The 18,320-nt window shown below is 41.1% G+C and overlaps 2 long non-coding RNA genes across 2 annotated transcripts; one reads left to right on the top strand and one right to left on the bottom strand.

The window, feature by feature from the left end:
- The first annotated feature begins 1,451 nt into the window (after window positions 1–1,451).
- Window positions 1,452–10,241, top strand: LOC119899080. The gene is made up of 3 exons (XR_005443707.1): window positions 1,452–1,577; window positions 7,014–7,138; window positions 9,858–10,241. It is a non-coding gene; the product is annotated as an uncharacterized LOC119899080 (long non-coding RNA).
- A 1,400-nt stretch (window positions 10,242–11,641) lies between these two features.
- LOC119899392 lies at window positions 11,642–12,487 on the bottom strand. The gene is made up of 2 exons (XR_005443829.1): window positions 12,099–12,487; window positions 11,642–11,994 (listed from the first exon to the last, which is right to left on the bottom strand). It is a non-coding gene; the product is annotated as an uncharacterized LOC119899392 (long non-coding RNA).
- Between the last annotated feature and the right edge of the window lie 5,833 nt (window positions 12,488–18,320).

Here is an 18,320-nt window from a genome sequence, read left to right as displayed (position 1 = left end):
ACCGTCTGAAAGGAGCACCTACAGGGCTTCTTATGCAGCTTTTCTACAACATGAATGAGTGATTGCATCCTTAAAGGCTGGGTATCAAACCATGATATCTTTAAGCACTTTGAAGATTTTTTTTTTTGTCCTTGGATCAGATTTAAGTTGTTTTTTATCCCCAAACTTGAAATTTTAATTACTTTGGTCCTTGTCGCTGCTAACTCTACTGACTGTCCTGAACAATACTCTGACATAAATGGGAGTCATTAAATCGGGGTTAGCATAGAATGAAAAGAAACAAGTGCATTTAAATCATAAGGAATCTTTTTATCTCAGTAGCTGGAGGTTCGTGGGACTGCTGTGGATCTGAGCTCACGTTCTAACAGATCTACAGGGACATGCACAGAGATTTGAGACAGAGTGGTACACATCAGTACTGTACTTAAGTATAATGTTGAAGTACTTTAAATAAGTATTTGTGTTGGATTGAACTTTACTTCTACATTTCAGGGGAAAATTTAATACTATTTATCGCACTATATTTATCTATTGTGATTAATTTGCTGGGTAAGATTATGTATTTAAAACAGTTTATTATCTTGTAAAATGCCCTGCGATGGACTGGCGACCTGTCCAGGGTGTACCCTGCCTCCTGCCCATGTCGGCCTTGACTGGCTCCAGCCCCCCTCGACCCTGTGCGCAGGATAAGCGGTTGGCAATGGATGGATGGATTATCTTGTAAAATATGAAGTATTGTTATTGTGATTTTTACATTTAATACTTTAAGTAGGCTATACTTTGCAGATAATATATTGTATTTGCACCCAGTCTAATGGGAATCCAGCCAGCTGTGGCCAGAGGTCCGAGTGATATCTTTCAATCCAGTGACACTATATTTTTCCTCCTTCCAAAAACTACTTTAAAGTTACCCTTAAAGTTAATTTTGAAAGTAAGAGTTTTGTTTTGTAATTGAGTGTTTTTACACTGTGGTATTTAAAAAAACCCTGCTCTTCAACACTCTTAGGTCAAAACTCCACCCGGTGCTTTTCAGTACACAATATGAATACTTTTTCCTTAACTTGTTGCCGAATGAGCAGAAATGTTGCTGAACAGGAGCTATTAAAGTCAAGGGGTTTCTAATTGAATTAAAATTAATTAAGCTAATTTACCATTGAGCCACATGCATATTTCAAATGACTTTAGGCTACTTCAGGCATGCCCATTAATAATATCACTGTTCATTATTAGCAGTAGCAATTATAAAAATGATTTATCTGTGAAGTAGGTATAAGGTTCAGTTCACAAATGGCATAAAAGGTAGCAACAGAAAATGAGACAGTTGATGAAGTTGCTGTGCCTTTTCTTGTGGGTAGATGCAAGTAGAGGCCATTCACTACTTTATAGATGTACTTTGGGTAGGCAGCGGGAGGTGAAAACTTGAAAAGATTTCTGGGCTGGGCTAAGCTCCAAATGTTTCAAAAGCCTGGAAACGCCCCTGGTTGGAGGTTGGAAATTTCCCATTTCCAAGTTGCCTGTAACGCAGCATAACTCTTCACACTTCGGATCTCTGTTTTTCTTCTTGACAAGTAACAAGTGTAAGTATGTTTTATTTCTCTTGTTCCTGTTGTATTCTGGCCAAATGCTTGTGACTATACATTTAGCCAGGCGCCACGTCTCTAGTGCCCTCCTGCAGGCTGTATAACTTAACTTCATGCCAGAACAATGGCAGGGGAGACGGGGAGCACAGGAAATGCGCACTTTGGCTGCGGGTACATATAGTAAACAAAATATTGTACATTTTTGTTCAGGTGTCTCTATCCATCCACCTAACACACAAATAAAACGTGCAGTATAAATAGGCCTAAAAGAAAAAGAGAGAAGACGGCTAAATAGAAACTGAAACTCAACTTTTTTTAAAGCAATTTACTTGAATGAATACGACCCTATTGATAAGATTATCAGCAAAATTCAGGTAGGCTTCATGTAGCCTACAATAATGTAATTTAATTATCCAGATGGAGGCAATATGTGATGCATCACTCAAACTTGAGAGAAGATGGCCTGTCAACGTTGGTGTGTTTTAACTATTTAAAACTAATCTAATTATCTGGATTAAATCTACACAAAAAAATGTCTGTAAATGCACAGACAGGTCTGGTTCTAAGTTTTATCCAACTTATGTCTCTCTGGCAAAATTTATGCTTTATTCAAGATCTTTTGTTTCGCATATGCATTGTTAAATTAAACACACACCCTGCTCTTCCTGTAGTGATGTGTACAGATATTATAAACGCAACAGTTCATTTTGCCCCATTCCTCATGAGCTGAACAAAAGGCCTATTTCTCTCAAATATTGTTCACGGAACATACACACTGCAGCACATCCTGTAGTGTGAGCATGTGAAACAATTTCTTAAAGAGGGAAAAAAAATCCCAACTTGGGATCAAACTCACAACCTTCTATTATGCCTTATATTTTGATCCACCATCTAATGGGTAAAAAAATGCTGCGATGCAAAACCTATTTTGCAGACCCCTGCTGTATCGTATTGAACGTAGTGATTAGCGTCTAAAATGTACTCTGTAGAGCGTTTGTCCATTTGGGCTAATGTAGAAACATGGTGGCGCAACACGGCGACTTCCATGTAAGGCATGTATGACCTGCGGATATGTAAATAGAAATGGTTCATTTAAAGGTAATAAAAACATAATGGTTCATTATGTTAGGTCTTTATACACCCACACCCCCCAAACACACAGACACACACACACACACTTCACTGTGAAGCGCTTTGAGTTTCCATGATAAAGCGCTATAAAAATGTAATGCATTATTATTTTATTATTATTCATCCATTTCTGTCAATAGATCCTCGGAAATATTACACACTGGACCTTTAAAATAGGCCTATCTAAAGTAAAAGTACCCATTAAGCATAATAGTCCCTTCTAGTGTTTTTTTTTTTAACTCTAAAATAATTATGTCACATGAAGTAAAGCTTTTCATCTATAATAATGAAAAATATTTATTTATAAACTATTCATAATGTTTTATGTAAATCAAAGTAACTAATAGCTATGGCTGTTAAGTACTAACTGTAGTGGACTAAGTAGACTACTTTCCATCACTGATTACCAAAATGTAGGTGACCAACAGTGAATATAACTTGGCATTCATTCAGACTCACATCATATTGTTGACCTTTGCACCACATGATGGCGACAAAGCATCATGGCAAATAGGTGAACACAACTAATGTACTGAGATACTTCAGCAAAAGGGACATTAACATGTGGGACATTATAAAATCACTGCTGTTGAAAATACCAGCTATTTGCCCCTAAAATAACCCAATATACCCAAAATGAATCAGGATTAATAATATCTTTTCAATATTGACAATAAGTGAAAACATTGCTGACTTTTTCCAGACGGCTTGTTTCTGTTTTAGCATTACTTTATAAAATCAAGTACATACAAACTACTTGGTTAAAATCTAAATGTGAATGTAGAACACAATTAAATGCTCCGTACTTGTATAGCGCCTTTCTAGTCTTTTCGACCACTCAAAGCGCTTTTACACTACATCTGCATTCACCAGTCACACACATTCATACACTGAGCCTAAGTGCTCCAACAGAAACTAACATCCACACTCACTCATACACTGGCGGAATAGCCACCAGGGGCAATTCGGGGTTCAGTATCTTGCCCAAGGACACTTCGACACGCAACCAGGGGGAGCCAGGGATTGAACCGCCGACCTTCCGATTAACGGCCAACCCGCTCTACCTCCTGAGCCACAGCCGCCCCCAATTACTGTATTTAATGTTTAAAGATAAATGCATTAATGTGTGAACACCTGCAGACGAAATACTATAGACATATTGTAATGTACCTGTTCTGTATGATGGTGTTGTTTTTATAAAATGGTCAATCTTCCCATTAATTTTTTTATTGGATTTTTAACACAGACAATCATGCAAAAATTAACTAAAACATGACTTCAACTCACAAAAAATAAACAATAAATAAACATAACAACAACATAAAAAATACCTCAACTTCACAAAAAAGAAAACCACACCCACTTAGACTCCAGCGACCTAAGGCAGGGCCCCCAAACCTCTAGAAACTGATCCGACCTGGAGTGGAGGATACCAGTGAGATACTCCAACGGAATTAATTGTAACTCTAGAACTCTATTCAGGGCTGGAATCCACTGCAATAATATGTTTTGTCTGGTAGCGAATGTCAACATATTATACAGTCGCTTGTTAGTTGCCATAGTTACAGTATGTATGTTGAAGTCCCAATACCAGTGTGACACTGGGTCCATTTCCAATTGGGTACCCAGAATTCTCCCAATTTCCCTCAGCCCTCTGACCAGGATTTCTGCAGTTTGACATGTGACCATAAGCAATGAGTCAGTGTTCCCATCTTCGCTTTACATTTAAGACAACGGTGAAAGGGAAGGGTTAAAGAAGTGTCTGCGATTAGGAGATATATGTATTCTTTGAATAATTTTAAACTGTATAGCCTTCATTCAGGAAGTTTTTCCTTGCCTCTGTCGCCTAGTGCTTGCTCTTGGTGGGAACTGTTGGGCTTCTGTAAATATCATCACAGAGTACGGTCTAGACCTGCTCTTCTATGAAAAGCGCTGTGAGATAACTGTTGTTGTGATTTGGCGCTATATACAGTGGGTACGAAAAGTATTCAGACCCCTTTAAATTTGTCACTCTTTGTTTCATTGCAGCCATTTTCCAAAAATCAAAAAAGTTCATTTTATTTCTCAGTAATGTACACTCAGCACCCCATCTTGACAGAAAAAAACTGAAATGTAGAAATTTTTGCAAATTTATTAAAAAAGAAAAACTGAAATATCAAAATTGCTCAGTATTTAGTAGAAGCACCCTTTTGATCTAATACAGCCATGAGTCGTTTTGGGAAAGATGCAACAAGTTTTTCACATCTGGATTTGGGTATCCTCTGCCATTCCTCCTTGCAGATCCTCTCCAGTTCTGTCAGGTTGGATGGTAAACGTTGGTGGACAGCCATTTTCAGGTCTCTCCAGAGATGCTCAATTGGGTTTAAGTCAGGGCTCTGGCTGGGCCATTCAAGAACAGCCACGGAGTTGTTGTGAAGCCACTCTTTCGTTATTTTAGCGGTGTGCTTAGGGTCATTGTCTTGTTGGAAGGTAAACCTTCGGCCCAGTCTGAGGTCCAGAGCACTCTGGAAAAGGTTTTCGTCCAGGATATCCCTGTACTTGGCCGCATTCATCTTTCCCTCGATTGCAACCAGTCGTCCTGTCCCTGCAGCTGAAAAACACCCCCACAGAATGATGCTGCCACCACCATGCTTCACTGTTGAGACTGTATTGGACAGGTGATGAGCAGTGCCTGGTGTTCTCCACACATACCGCTTAGAATTAAGGCCAAAAAGTTCTATCTTGGTCTCATCAGACCAGAGGATCTTATTTATCACCATCTTGGAGTCCTTCAGGTGTTTTTTAGCAAACTCCATGCGGGCTTTCATGTGTCTTGCACTGAGGAGAGGCTTCCGTCGGGCCACTCTGCCATAAAGCCCCGACTGGTGGATTGCTGCAGTGATGGTTGACTTACTACAACTTTCTCCCATCTCCCGACTGCATCTCTGGAGCTCAGCCACAGTGACCTTTGGGTTCTTCTTTACCTCTCTCACCAAGGCTCTTCTCCCCCGATAGCTCAGTTTGGCCGGACGGCCAGCTCTAGGAAGGGTTCTGGTCGTCCCAAACGTCTTCCATTTGAGGATTATGGAGGCCACTGTGCTCTTAGGAACCTTAAGTGCAGCAGAAATTTTTTTGTAACCTTGGCCAGATCTGTGCCTTGCCACAATTCTGTCTCTGAGCTCTTCAGGCAGTTCCTTTGACCTCATGATTCTCATTTGCTCTGACATGCACTGTGAGCTGTAAGGTCTTATATAGACAGGTGTGTGGCTTTCCTAATCAAGTCCAATCAGTATAATCAAACACAGCTGGACTCAAATGAAGGTGTAGAACCATCTCAAGGATGATCAGAAGAAATAGACAGCACCTGAGTTAAATATGAGTGTCACGGCAAAGGGTCTGAATACTTATGACCATGTGATATTTCAGTTTTTCTTTTTTAATAAATTTGCTAAAATTTCTACATTTCTGTTTTTTTCTGTCAAGATGGGGTGCTGAGTGTACATTACTGAGAAATAAAATGAACTTTTTTGATTTTTGGAAAATGGCTGCAATGAAACAAAGAGTGAAAAATTTAAAGGGTTCTGAATACTTTCCGTACCCACTGTAAATAAAATTGAAATTGAAATTGAATTGAAATTGATATCTTGTTAGCATGATTCCAAATCTTTTCCATGGTCCCATCATTAATAGTAGTTGACAATTCCTTTCCCCATACCCTTTAACCATCTGTGTGTTAGCAGGCAATAACCTCCACCTAACATCATGTACCAGACTAAGAGACACTTTGGTTGTCAAGGTCATATATGTGCTCCAGCAATCCGGCCACCTGTCTCTCCAGCTTGGCTACCCTGACTTGTAGCGATCCGGTGGTGGTCTCTACATCAGCAAATCTCCCCTCTGCTTCACCTACAGAGCCGCTTGGTCCTCCGCGGTCGGTAGAACTCTCTCGACTTCGGTGTCAACAGCGTTGATGCTCTTGTCCACAATGTCAAGACTGGACAAGAATATTCGAGCTGGCGTCGGCGCTAGTATCCTTGCAGCTAGCCCCATCCATTTCATTAGTGGCCTGCTGTCCTTCACAGTCTTGGTTGACTTATTCTTTCTTGTTTTCTTCATTTAATCAGGGACTTAAAAAAAATTTTGTCAAGGGACTTAGCTGAGTCACTCTTGTTATTAGTTATAGGATCTTCGCCAAGCAGGTGTGGAAATCAGGCAAATAACAGTCATTACGGTCAGAGCTCGGTGCAACAGGTGCTCACTTTATGCCACTATCTTTTCCCCTCTCCATAAAACGCTCAATCAGTAAACCTGATCTTTGTGCAGATGGCTGACCTGTTCCTGATGGCAGTGCTGCTGGTTGTCTGCCTGTTGCTGTGGGTTTTGAACAAAAAAAGGCATGCTGTGGACCCACACATGCTTGCTGCAATTATAAATGGAATCTTGAGAGAGTGAGTTGACTTCTTCTTCATTCATTCTGACTTTTGAGAAAAACATACAACGATCTCTCTTCACACCGTTGATTTATCTTTGTTAAACTGAGGAGGTGTTCTTATTGTACAAGCCAGTAAAGTAGTAATCATCAAACATGCAGAAAACTACGATGTCATGATTACTCATTTAAGAAAGAAAAGTGACCTAGTGGAAGTGAGGCTAACTTGATGAGTCTGTTCAAGTGTTACTGGATGTTTATAAAACACTTTGGTCTGAGAGAATCCAGTATCAAGTACATAGCACACGGATAGATTGGAGGATTGGTGTGCATTCCCAGCATATACACAAATTTGGGTTTAGAAAGATCAGATTAGATTTGACTTTGCTCACAGTATCATGTGCTGACCCTTTCTGCAAGTGCCACTTCTTCTTGTTCTAAAGTTTTAGGTGTGTACATATGCAAAAACAATGTCGGACACCGTAGTTTTCTCTGGACCCCTGCCAAATCTGACCAGCGATGACATGTATAGCCGCATGTCGTCATTCCGCCGCTGGTTGTCGAGGTGGTGTCCAGCAAACGACTTTCTGGGGAAGACCTGGTCTGATTCGGAGAGACGGCATCCATCCCACTTGGAAAGGAGCAGCTCTCATTTCTAGAAATCTGGCCAAGTTTATTAGTTGTCCAAATCCATAACAACCCAGAGTTGAGACCAGGAGGCAGAGTCGCAGTCTAACACACTTCTCTGCCCTTCTAATTCAACAGTTACCCACCCAAAACCCTACGCAGAGTCGCAGTCTAACACACTTCTCTGCTCCTCCATTTCAGGAGTTACTTAGTGAAAATCCTATAGTGACGGTGTCTGCCCCCCGACCATCGAAATTATTTAAATCAAAGGTAAACAGAAGAGGAGCTGTACATAAAAACCTCAAAAATTAAAACCACAATGCATGCCAAAGTTAGTCATGGAGTTCCACAAGGATCTGTCCTCGGACCAATCCTCTTCACTTTATATATGCTTCCTTTAGGCAATATTATCAGGAAATATTCCATAAGCTTTCATTGTTATGCAGATGATACTCAGTTATATCTATCGATCAAACCAGATGAAACTCATCAGTTAGCTAAACTTCAAATGTGCCTTCAGGATGTTAAAACCTGGATGACCTGTAATTTTCTAATGTTAAACTCACATAAAACTGAAGTTATTGTTCTGGGGCCTAAGCATCTCCGTGACGCATTATCTAAAGATATAGTTTCCCTTGATGGCATTGCCCTGGCCTCCAGCACCACTGTGAGGAATCTTGGAGTTATCTTTGATCAGGACATGTCGTTTAAGTCTCACAGCAAATTTCAAGGACCGCCTTTTTCCACCTACGTAATATTGCAAAAATCAGGAACATCCTGTCTAAAAATGATGCAGAAAAACTAGTCCATGCATTTGTTACTTCTAGGATGGATTACTGCAATTCCTCATTATCAGGCTGCTCGAAAAAGTCCATTAAGACTCTTCAGCTGATTCAGAATGCTGCAGCTCGTGTTCTGACAGGAACCAGGAAAAGAGATCATATTTTTCCTGTTTTAGCTTCTTTGCATTGGCTTCCAGTAAAATCCAGAATAGAATTTAAAATCATTCTTCTTACCTACAAAGCTCTTAATGGTCAGGCACCATCTTATCTTAAAGAGCTCATAGTACCTTACTACCCCACCAGAGCACTGCGCTCCCAGAATGCAGGGTTACTTGTGGTTCCTAGAGTCTCCAAAGTAGAATGGGAGCCAGAGCGTTCAGCTATCAAGCTCCTCTTCTGTGGAACCAGGTTCCAGTTTGGGTTCAGGAGGCAGACACCATCTCCACATTTAAGAGTAGGCTTAAGACTTTCCTCTTTGATAAAGCTTATAGTTAGGGCTGGCTCAGGTGAGTCCTGAACCATCCTTAGTTATGCTGCTATAGGCCTAGACTGCCGGGGGATTTTCTATGATGCACTGAGCTCCTCTCTCCTCTACTTTCTCTCCCTCTGTATGCAACCTCATCCCATTATTGCATGTTACTAACACAACTTCTCCCCTTTCTGGTAGTCTTGTGCTTTCTCGTCCCTCTCCTCTCTCCTCCTATAACTTCCTGCAGGTGTTTCTGGGCAGATCTCAGCAAATCTCAGCAGACATCAAGGTTCAGAGGAGTGACTGGCATCGATTAAATAATAGCAGTTTACAGTGGTGGAGGAAATATTCAGTAGTTAAAGTATTAATACCACTCTGTATGTATGTAGAAGTAGAAAGTGGCATGAAAAGTATTTCAAAATTTGCACCTAAAGTACTTGAGTAAATGTACTTTGTATCATTTCACAACTGGTAACGTATCATATAATAATGTAAAATGTTACAGACCGTAGAGACGGTCCAAAACCTACAGATATTTAATTATCAGCAGACAAACAATCCACACAGCTGAGAAGCATTTGTATTTGGAAAATGACTGAAACAATTAATCTGTTATTAAAGAAGTTGCTGATTAACATTGTCAGCTTAATTGATGAACTGACTAATCGTTGCAGCTCTGACCAACTGGTTTCCAAATACCTTTAAAATCCTGTGCTGGCTTTGTGCTGCTTGTCTCAATAAGATAAGATGATAATATAATCTTCAACAGACATTATCAATTCATCCAAAATGTTAATATAAAAGTTTGTAAAATATGACATGATTTGATGTGCCTTATATTTAGTTTGTCTGTTTCTTAGGTATGGAACAGATGGCATGTTCAGTCTGGCTGTAAGGATCCCATTCAAACAGAACCAGAATCTGGACCAGATTCTTCCGCATGTCTTCAGAAGTGATCCTGGTGAATTTGTGAAGAATAATATCAACAATAACCAGGTGTACATCGGCAACAGTGTGGTTGCAGCCAGAGTTCTGCCACGGCCCAATGGAGGAGCTGATCACGCAGAGTCACGTGTTTTGGACTACTTGCACCACTTGATAAACGGGCCTGATAATAATTATCTGTTGCTTTTCTTTGTTTATGCTTTCCCATGTGTTGAAAAATGTTTGACATCATAAGAACATTCTCCAAAGAATACAAATCATCTGTCAATTAAAGAATCGTGCTTTTGTGTTTTCAAAAATATTCAGACCGAGCAATGGTCAGTTGATCAATACTGACCAAGAACGGATTGACGCCCTTCAGCAGCTAGGGACTAAAATCGGTCGGGACAACATTTTCCGATATGAAAGGATGCAGTGCACCAGATGCTTCATTGATGGAGAGGTTGCACCTCATTGTTTTAGCGATAGTTAACAGTCTGCACCCGGCCCTCCAGGGCATCGGGCTCAGTCACAGAGGCAGAAAAGTTCTTGGGACGGCTGTGATTCAGGTCGTACAGATCTGCAGGGACATGAAGAGTACAGTGGCTATGGCAGGTCAAGCCACTGCTGCATCGCCCTCAAACATTATCTTAACTATTAATGCTCCTGCTGTAATATTGTGTTAATAGAACAAAAACATCAGGTGATTGGGGACAACAGGAGACAACCTCAAGAAAAGTCCAGTTTAGAGAGTTACGTGTATAAGTGAAGTTTCTTCTCAACAAACTAGCAGGAGCTGCTTAGGTTGCCATGACATTTGATGAAGATATTTATGGACCCAAGAAGATCAGTTGAACATATCTGTGTCACTATGTAACACGCATCATAATGTTCGCCTAGCGGCTAGTGTTGCATGGCCTCAAAAACACTGGTGGAGAAACACACTGAGGTGCATCACACAAGAAGTGAGATGCCTCACTTGGTAGCTAAAACAGAGCCTTCAGCACCCTAAATAAAATAATGAACCTGACAACAAAGTTGTGCCCTTTGTTTAAAAGAGTCTCTGCTTTTAATACAATCCTCCCACCACATCAGTGTGCGTCTCTGTAGGTTTGGTAGAACCTGACCTCGAATGCACAGCAGTCCCATGAACCCACTGTCAATCCCTATCCAAATTGGATAGTGCAGCAAGATTAATGAGATATCTTCCTCCTTTTTGGACTCTGTGATTCTCTATCCACTGTTTACTTTTTTTCTGATTTGTAAATTATTCTCAGTATTTACAGCTCCTGTCTTATATTCCTGCTGATAATTATATATCTACCAGTGTGTGCTCATGGTCTCCTTCTCTGGCATTATATGGTCCACTAGGACATGCCAAGGTTTGCGTTTGTATGAACATCTGGGAAATTGTTGTGTGTTTTGCCTCTCCCCATGGGAAGTGGAACTTTCAACGCCATTGTATGTGATGGAGCTGTCTCCCTGCTCTAACGCCCAATCCTCACTGCTGCATTTTCAAATTAAAACGGAAGACCTTTTGCTACGTTTGCACCTCCCATCCAGACTAAAGCGGCAAAAACGAAGACCTAAAACAGAGAAGTTTGGAAACGCTGCTGACCCTGTTTTTAACTCCCAGTTATGGCCACTAGATGTGCATTTTCAGTCGTTTGTAACGTAGACAGAGCTCAACTATGAAACGCTGGTGTAGACAGAGATCATATTCATTTTAATTATGTTACTTTATTTGTACCCGTAGGTAGATTTGTTTTCCAGCAAGAATATGGCATCCATTCTGACACACATTATGACACATAACTATGAAAAACATACTACAAACCTAATAAGCAATCAAGGACATGAAAAGCATGCTAGAAACTGACACAGATACTCAAGGTTCCACTGCTCATGATATAAGAGAGATATAGAGCAATGTAACAAAATAAAAAAATTTAAGTTTGGAAACCGTTCCACACTATAATACATAGTATTGCAAATGGTAGGCAAACAGTAATATTGTTTTGTATTTTGTCATCTCTCTCAGCTTTTCCTTCATCTGGTGAGGTTCACCTGTGTCTGTTGAAGGAGATATTTCATAACATATCACTCATTTAGGCATTTTTGTAATATTTGGTCCAGATGAAAATTAGCTTAACAATTATTCTGAAAAGTGCACGTACGGTCCCCAGAAGATGAACCCTGATGATTCTGATGATCCTCTGACCTTGTAGTCAGGGCTGGACTGGTAATCTGGCATACCAGGCAAATGCTGACGCCCCTTTGGGGACTGTGCAATGTAAATTATTTATTTAAATAACTGTTTTGCAGAGACTTAACAGAAACAGCAAACATTTAATACCAGGGACTAACAAGCAGGCGGAAGAAACACAGGTGAGAGGAATCAGGACTAATGAGACAGGCAGGCAGAGAGACAGCAGCGGGGAAACCAGAGAGACAGGCAGGCAGATTACTGGGGGAACAGACACATAGGCACACATACACCACTTTTTTTCAAAAGCTGATGATGTTCAACAAGTGGCTCATTTTATTTGTGTGACTTTCTTTTAGAGGAACGCTTGCTGAAGAGACGGAGCCCCAGCTTCACTGGTGTTGTGCTGAATTGTTCGCATGGGAATTTCAGATAATTTATCACAGTTGATGAACCACACAAAGATTATTTTATAGTTTTTAAATAGCCGGCTACTTGAAATAGACCCGCGAGGAACCGCAACGTGCATGCAGTTGTCGGCAGCACGGAATGCACGTGAAACTCTGCACAGGACCGGTGAATGACAGGCAAGAGAGAGAGAGAGAAAAGGGTCAACAATAAGCCTCAGTTTTACTGGAAATTTATTGTTTAGGAGACTGCAGCTCTGCAGCTTCTCAAGATTAAAGCGGTTCGCAATCGCTGCGCACAAAAACACACATGATTCGACTGTAGGCAGTACTTGACGATTCTAATTCGACTATGTAAATCAGGGACAGCCCTAGTGGCACTGTAACACTAGCAGGCTGAGTTGGATAAAAAAATAACATGCAGTACAGCAAAGGAAAATATCAGATTTTGAAAAGGGTAATTTCTGATACTGGTTAAAATGTGCTTGAATGTGCCCCTGTACTGATCCTTAGGATCTGCTCAGGACATTCTTATAATTTACCTGAGTATGCTTTTACAAGGGAGAAGAGATCTTCTGGGCACTTCTGCCCAATTCTCCTTGCATCTCTCTGGCAACAGCTAGCAAACGATCTGTGTGAGAAACACAAGAAAGGTATAACAATTAAATCACCGTAATTCAATAGCTCTAAATCTGTGCACTTTATGAAAGTTACCTGATGTTCCTGGAAAAGAGCTGGCCATCTTTCCTGAATGAAGCACAGAATATTACTTACTTCCATTTTGAACATCTTAACATATGGTGCTACCACTTCATCAGTTTCTGATCCTTCCTTACCTATGAAATGAAGTTAAAAACCCTCTCAAACACTCTGTCACTAATATCTTTGTAATAATTTGTAACAATTAGCTATTAGCCGAATCAGCACTGTGCTTGTTGTAGTGGACCTAAATTTATTAGTTATGCATTTTAATAAATTTATGAGAATTGATACCCAATTATGAATTATTATTCATAAAATCAGAATTTCCTCGTAAAGGGCACCACCGGAGTTGTTATAATCCTAGAGTCTCCGGACCTCTAGGTAGTTTTGAATAATTATACAATTATTACTAGTGATCAGTTAGTTAATAATCGCTCAATTATCTTAAATCAGTCAGTCAGTCAGTCAGTCTCATATCGAAAGGGTAAATTCTCTTGGCAGGAACTATAAATAGGCAACACACACAGCTCTTGATTATATTACAGTGAATTTATTCTCTAACTAAGATGGTTGGATACAGGGAACAAACATTTGCTGAACAATGAGCCTGGAGGTTCGATTGTGGGAAGCATTCGACTCATACGGCATAGAAGAACTAATGAAAGTAAACTAATGCTATAGTTTAGGAGTTAAAATAGACATCTGATCACAGGACGTGTGTTAAGTCTTACTGCTTGTCGACAGCCTGCTTTATGCCTGTTGCACGGGTCCCACGCTAGCTGCCGATCCTGGCTTTTTGCTAGGGATTGTCCGGGGTTCTCCGTGTCTGATTGAAAACGCCTCCTCCGTCTGGCAATTCGGCTGTTTGCAGGTTTCCTTGGTTGTAGCTGGCGAGACCACGTGGCTTGGTCTGACCTCGGTGAAGTTGGCTTGACGAAAAAGGCTTAAATGGAACTTGGTCGTTCCTGAATTAGTCCAGTGTAACTTAATGGACTCATCACTTTAACAAACAAAAGAAATAAAGAAAATAAAACAAACTGAAGGCAGATCGATGTCTCGGCACTTCAGGTGTGTAGCTTCAGGCGAACAAAGGCCTGTTTGTTTCGCTGGCCGAGTCTGGGCGTGTTGCCTGGCGAGGCACGCCACGCGCGTGCCGAAGCATCCAGAGGGCAGAGTGGAAGAGCGAGAAGAGGGAAGAGACTGGCGAGCAGGTCGCGTGTCGCTCTTTTGTTGCCTGGGGCGTGGTTCCCCAGGGGGCGTCTCAGGTTTCCCCAGGGACTGCCTTTCCAAACTTAATGTCTAAAGAAAACAAATCTATTTGCACGTATTATAATCAAATATTTTCCACAATCGAACCTCAATGGTTGAACGGTTGTACTGTTCTAGGCATTTGGTAACAGGAAACAATTGTCACATTATTGGTCAGTATTTTTACACATTTAACGGCATTTCCGACGAGGGCATGTAATACTTATTTCGTCCACTTGGGGGAGCTCAGGTTACATGAGGAAAGCTTGGATTAAATCAAAGATCGTCTCTCCTTAGGGACCGGGGAATATTGTTGATTCATCCTTAAATTCAAGCTGGCGATTAAGAGTATAGTAAAACATTTCTTTGTCATCATTTAAAAGGGATTTTGTAAGAAAGTATTATGAACAAGCATTGATTACATCAGATGAAGGAGTGTCTTGCTGAAAATAAAAACACTGCACAAGTAACTTCTTTTCAGCACCAATATCAACAACAGATAGCAGCAACAGTTAACATAACTATTCAAATAGAGGCAAACGTATTCAGGTAACTAAAGATTTAATTAAATTTAATTAGATGCTTTGAGTCTTTTGGAGAATGCAGTCCTTTGTCATCCAAAGTTCAGTGTCTGGAACATGTCACACTTAGGTGAGACAAGGAGTATCCTTTTGATGTGGTAATAAACAAAGAATAAGGTCAGTTTCCACGGAAACGTGTGTGGTGGGGTAAGTTTTGATAGGCTGTTCAGGGAGATGCCAATGGCTGGCTCGTGTCCCTTTGTCAGTTTAACAGTCAGGCCCCGCGTTATCAGCTTCGGAATCAAAAAGGTGCCAGTTTTATGGTCGGGCTAGCACTTAGAGAAAGCAACTTTGACCCCTCCCCTTCTTCTCTGGGGAGGAGAAAGGAATTTAGGGTAGCTCCACATTTATTCAATGAAAAATGCACAAATCCACACCGTTGTTCACTACATTGTGTAAAATCAAAACACAGCTGCGGTGGATGAGAGACTGAGGAGATTAAATATTGCGCTCTACATGTTTATGCCAAACAGGTGTATTGATAAAGTACTGCCTTGTTTACTCACAAAGGTTTTATTGCACCACGTACTTACACTAACAAGCGTAGCTGTCGTCAACTTCGGTAACGTCAGCTGATCACCTGGCTGACTTTGCTCCGTGTTTGTGTGTGTGCAACTGTGTGTGAAGCGCTCTGCAGAGACAGAGGAGGGGAGAGAGGCTGCAGGTCATCCATCCTCACTGTTGAGCCCTAGCTCTCTCTTTAGCTACTTCCAATAGTTTACTTTTGTTGTCATAGCCTTTACTCCGGATGTGGCCCACAGGGCGCCAATTGAATAGGGCTGCTATAAAGAATCCCTTGCTCAACATAAGTTTACACTTGTCGGGACATTTCTCCCTGCAACAACTCTAACTTATTGATCTTATGTAGATACTGTTGAAAATATTTCAGTCTAGTTTATGTTGTATTCAGTTGTATTAAGTTAATCAACATGAATTTATTGCTATACTGGAAAATTCTCGTTTAATTCTCGTTAAGTCTCGTAAGTGTTAAAACTTATAGGAAGCATAATGCCAGAGCAGCATACTACTCGAGGAAAATAGGAACAACCCCAGGTTTCTTTTCAGCACTGTAGCCAGGCTGACAGAGAGCCACAGCAAACAGTAGTTACGACTTCATGAACTTCTTTAATGATAAAATTCTAACTATTAGAGACAAAATTCACCAAGACCTGCCCTCAACTGGCACCAACTTATCTCCAAACTCAGGAACCTTAGAAACAGCTGTAAAAACAGATTTATGTTTAGACTGCTTTGCTTCCCTCAATCTTTGCCATCTAACTTCAATAATTTCTTCATCTAAACCATCAACCTGCCTCTTAGACCCCATCCCGACTAGGCTGCTTAAAGATGTTTTACCCTTAGTCAGCACCTCTATACTAGATATGATCAATCTATCTTTATCAACAGGCTATGTACCACAGTACTTTAAAGATGTGGTATTATGCTCATTTTCAGGTTCAAAATCTATTTGTAACAAAACAGATTTACATGGTTTAATTTTCAAAATACTGCACATTGCTGCAGCTCTTCTTTTCACCCTGTGTGTTGTACGCTCCGCTCTTGAGCTACAGAGTGATGCATCTTACTTGTACAAAATCTTTGTTGGGAGTTGCACATGCGCAGCTCCCAGGTAAGGAATACTAGCCAATCAGAAGCAGAGAAGGGCGGGTTGTAAGAAACAAGGTAGTGTGATCCAAATCAAAGCCGCTTCAGACTGCGACCGTAACCTAGCAGATGGTATCAGTTACTCACAAGTCCACAACCACACAACATCATTGTTCCACGTCTTACCATAAACCACAACTAAAATTTTTCAACTCAATTTTACAGAAAGATTGGCCAAACAATTTGAAAGTTTGCTCAGTAGCTTTCACATCAGGTGTAACATTAGCATTATAGCTATAACTTTAGCTGTGTTGGCCAACGTTTACAACAACTCCGCACTTACAGTCTGTGAAGTTACATTGCCGTGTTTATTTTAAATATAATTCACAACCGATAAAGCATACTTACAGGTTGTGATTGTGAATTTCCAGGCCCAAACAGAGTAGCATCGTCTTTTAGGACTAAACATTGAACTGTTGCCGGTTTTCTGATGATCTACTGTATGCTGCCTTGCCGAAAAATGCTACCATAGCGCAAATCGATGAGAAGCTGACACACCGTCATGCTATCAAACTCGTGCCGGCAGTACAGTGCTCTGTAGAGGAGGCCAGTTTAGCAGTTGGAGAGGTGGTGGGCTGTGGTAGCGTGAAGTCTGCCTCCCGCATGAAAGGAGCCATTGTTTATTTTTGGACAGCACGGCCAAAGTTAGGGATGTGATCGAAATTGGTGAAGTTATTCATGACACTTTCACTCCCATTCTCCCGCTGGTTAGTCCGGCAAGAAAGATCGTCAATTCTAATGCCCCCGTTCATTAAAAATGGAGTGCTGACTAAAGAGCTGTCTCGGTACGGACAGCTCGTCTCCCCGATCAAAATGGTTTCTTTGGGCTGCAAATCCCCTTTGCTCAAACATGTTGTGTGTCACCGGAGGCAGGTTTTCATGGTTCTAGATAACACTGATGATCTCAGTCTGTCTTTTGACTTTAAAGTAGACGGGTTTAGTTACATGGTTTTTGCCTCGTCAGAGACCATGAAGTGTTTCGGTTGTGGAAGGGCATTTGATTTGTTCCTGCCCAGAGAGAAGGGGGGAGTAGCGGCCTGCTGATGTTGCTGGAGAGGCAGCGTCGGGGGTTCCAGCCCCAGCTCCCGCGGGGGAGCCATCGGCTCCGGAGACGGAACCTACCGGGGCTGTACACCACCTTGGCCAGGCTCCTGAGGAGGGGGACCCCCCTGTGTGCTCTGGCGGTGATAGTCAGCATACAGAGACCGGGTCAAACAAAGAGCAGAATAAACGGACTAAGTGTCCCAACAGTTTGGAAAACACTGATAATCAAGAAAATGATGATGTGCGTGATAATCTGTCAGTGTGTGAGGACTTTGTTGAAAATGAAGAGATGTTAAAACTGTCACAAAAAAGGAAACATTCAGAACATGTCCATAGCAATGCAAAGCCATCAAAATAACTACAGGTACAAAAGCTGGGACATCTTTAGAGGAGCCAGAGAGTGATTTCTCCCTGACCCAGCAGGACCAGCAGGATCGGTACTCCCCTGCTGATGTCAGGAAGTTCCTGCAGAAAACTAAAGGTGCCAGGCTTTTGAAAGTGGTAGACCACTTTATTTCTGGCCAGGCTGGATCACCTGTACTCTTT

The sequence above is a fragment of the Micropterus salmoides genome, unplaced genomic scaffold (assembly GCF_014851395.1).
Source record: "Micropterus salmoides isolate LMB-PRFRI ecotype aquatic unplaced genomic scaffold, ASM1485139v1 Ms_hic_scaffold_1, whole genome shotgun sequence".
Taxonomy (NCBI): Eukaryota; Metazoa; Chordata; class Actinopteri; order Centrarchiformes; family Centrarchidae; genus Micropterus; species Micropterus salmoides.
This window is presented reverse-complemented; position numbering and strand designations above follow the sequence as displayed.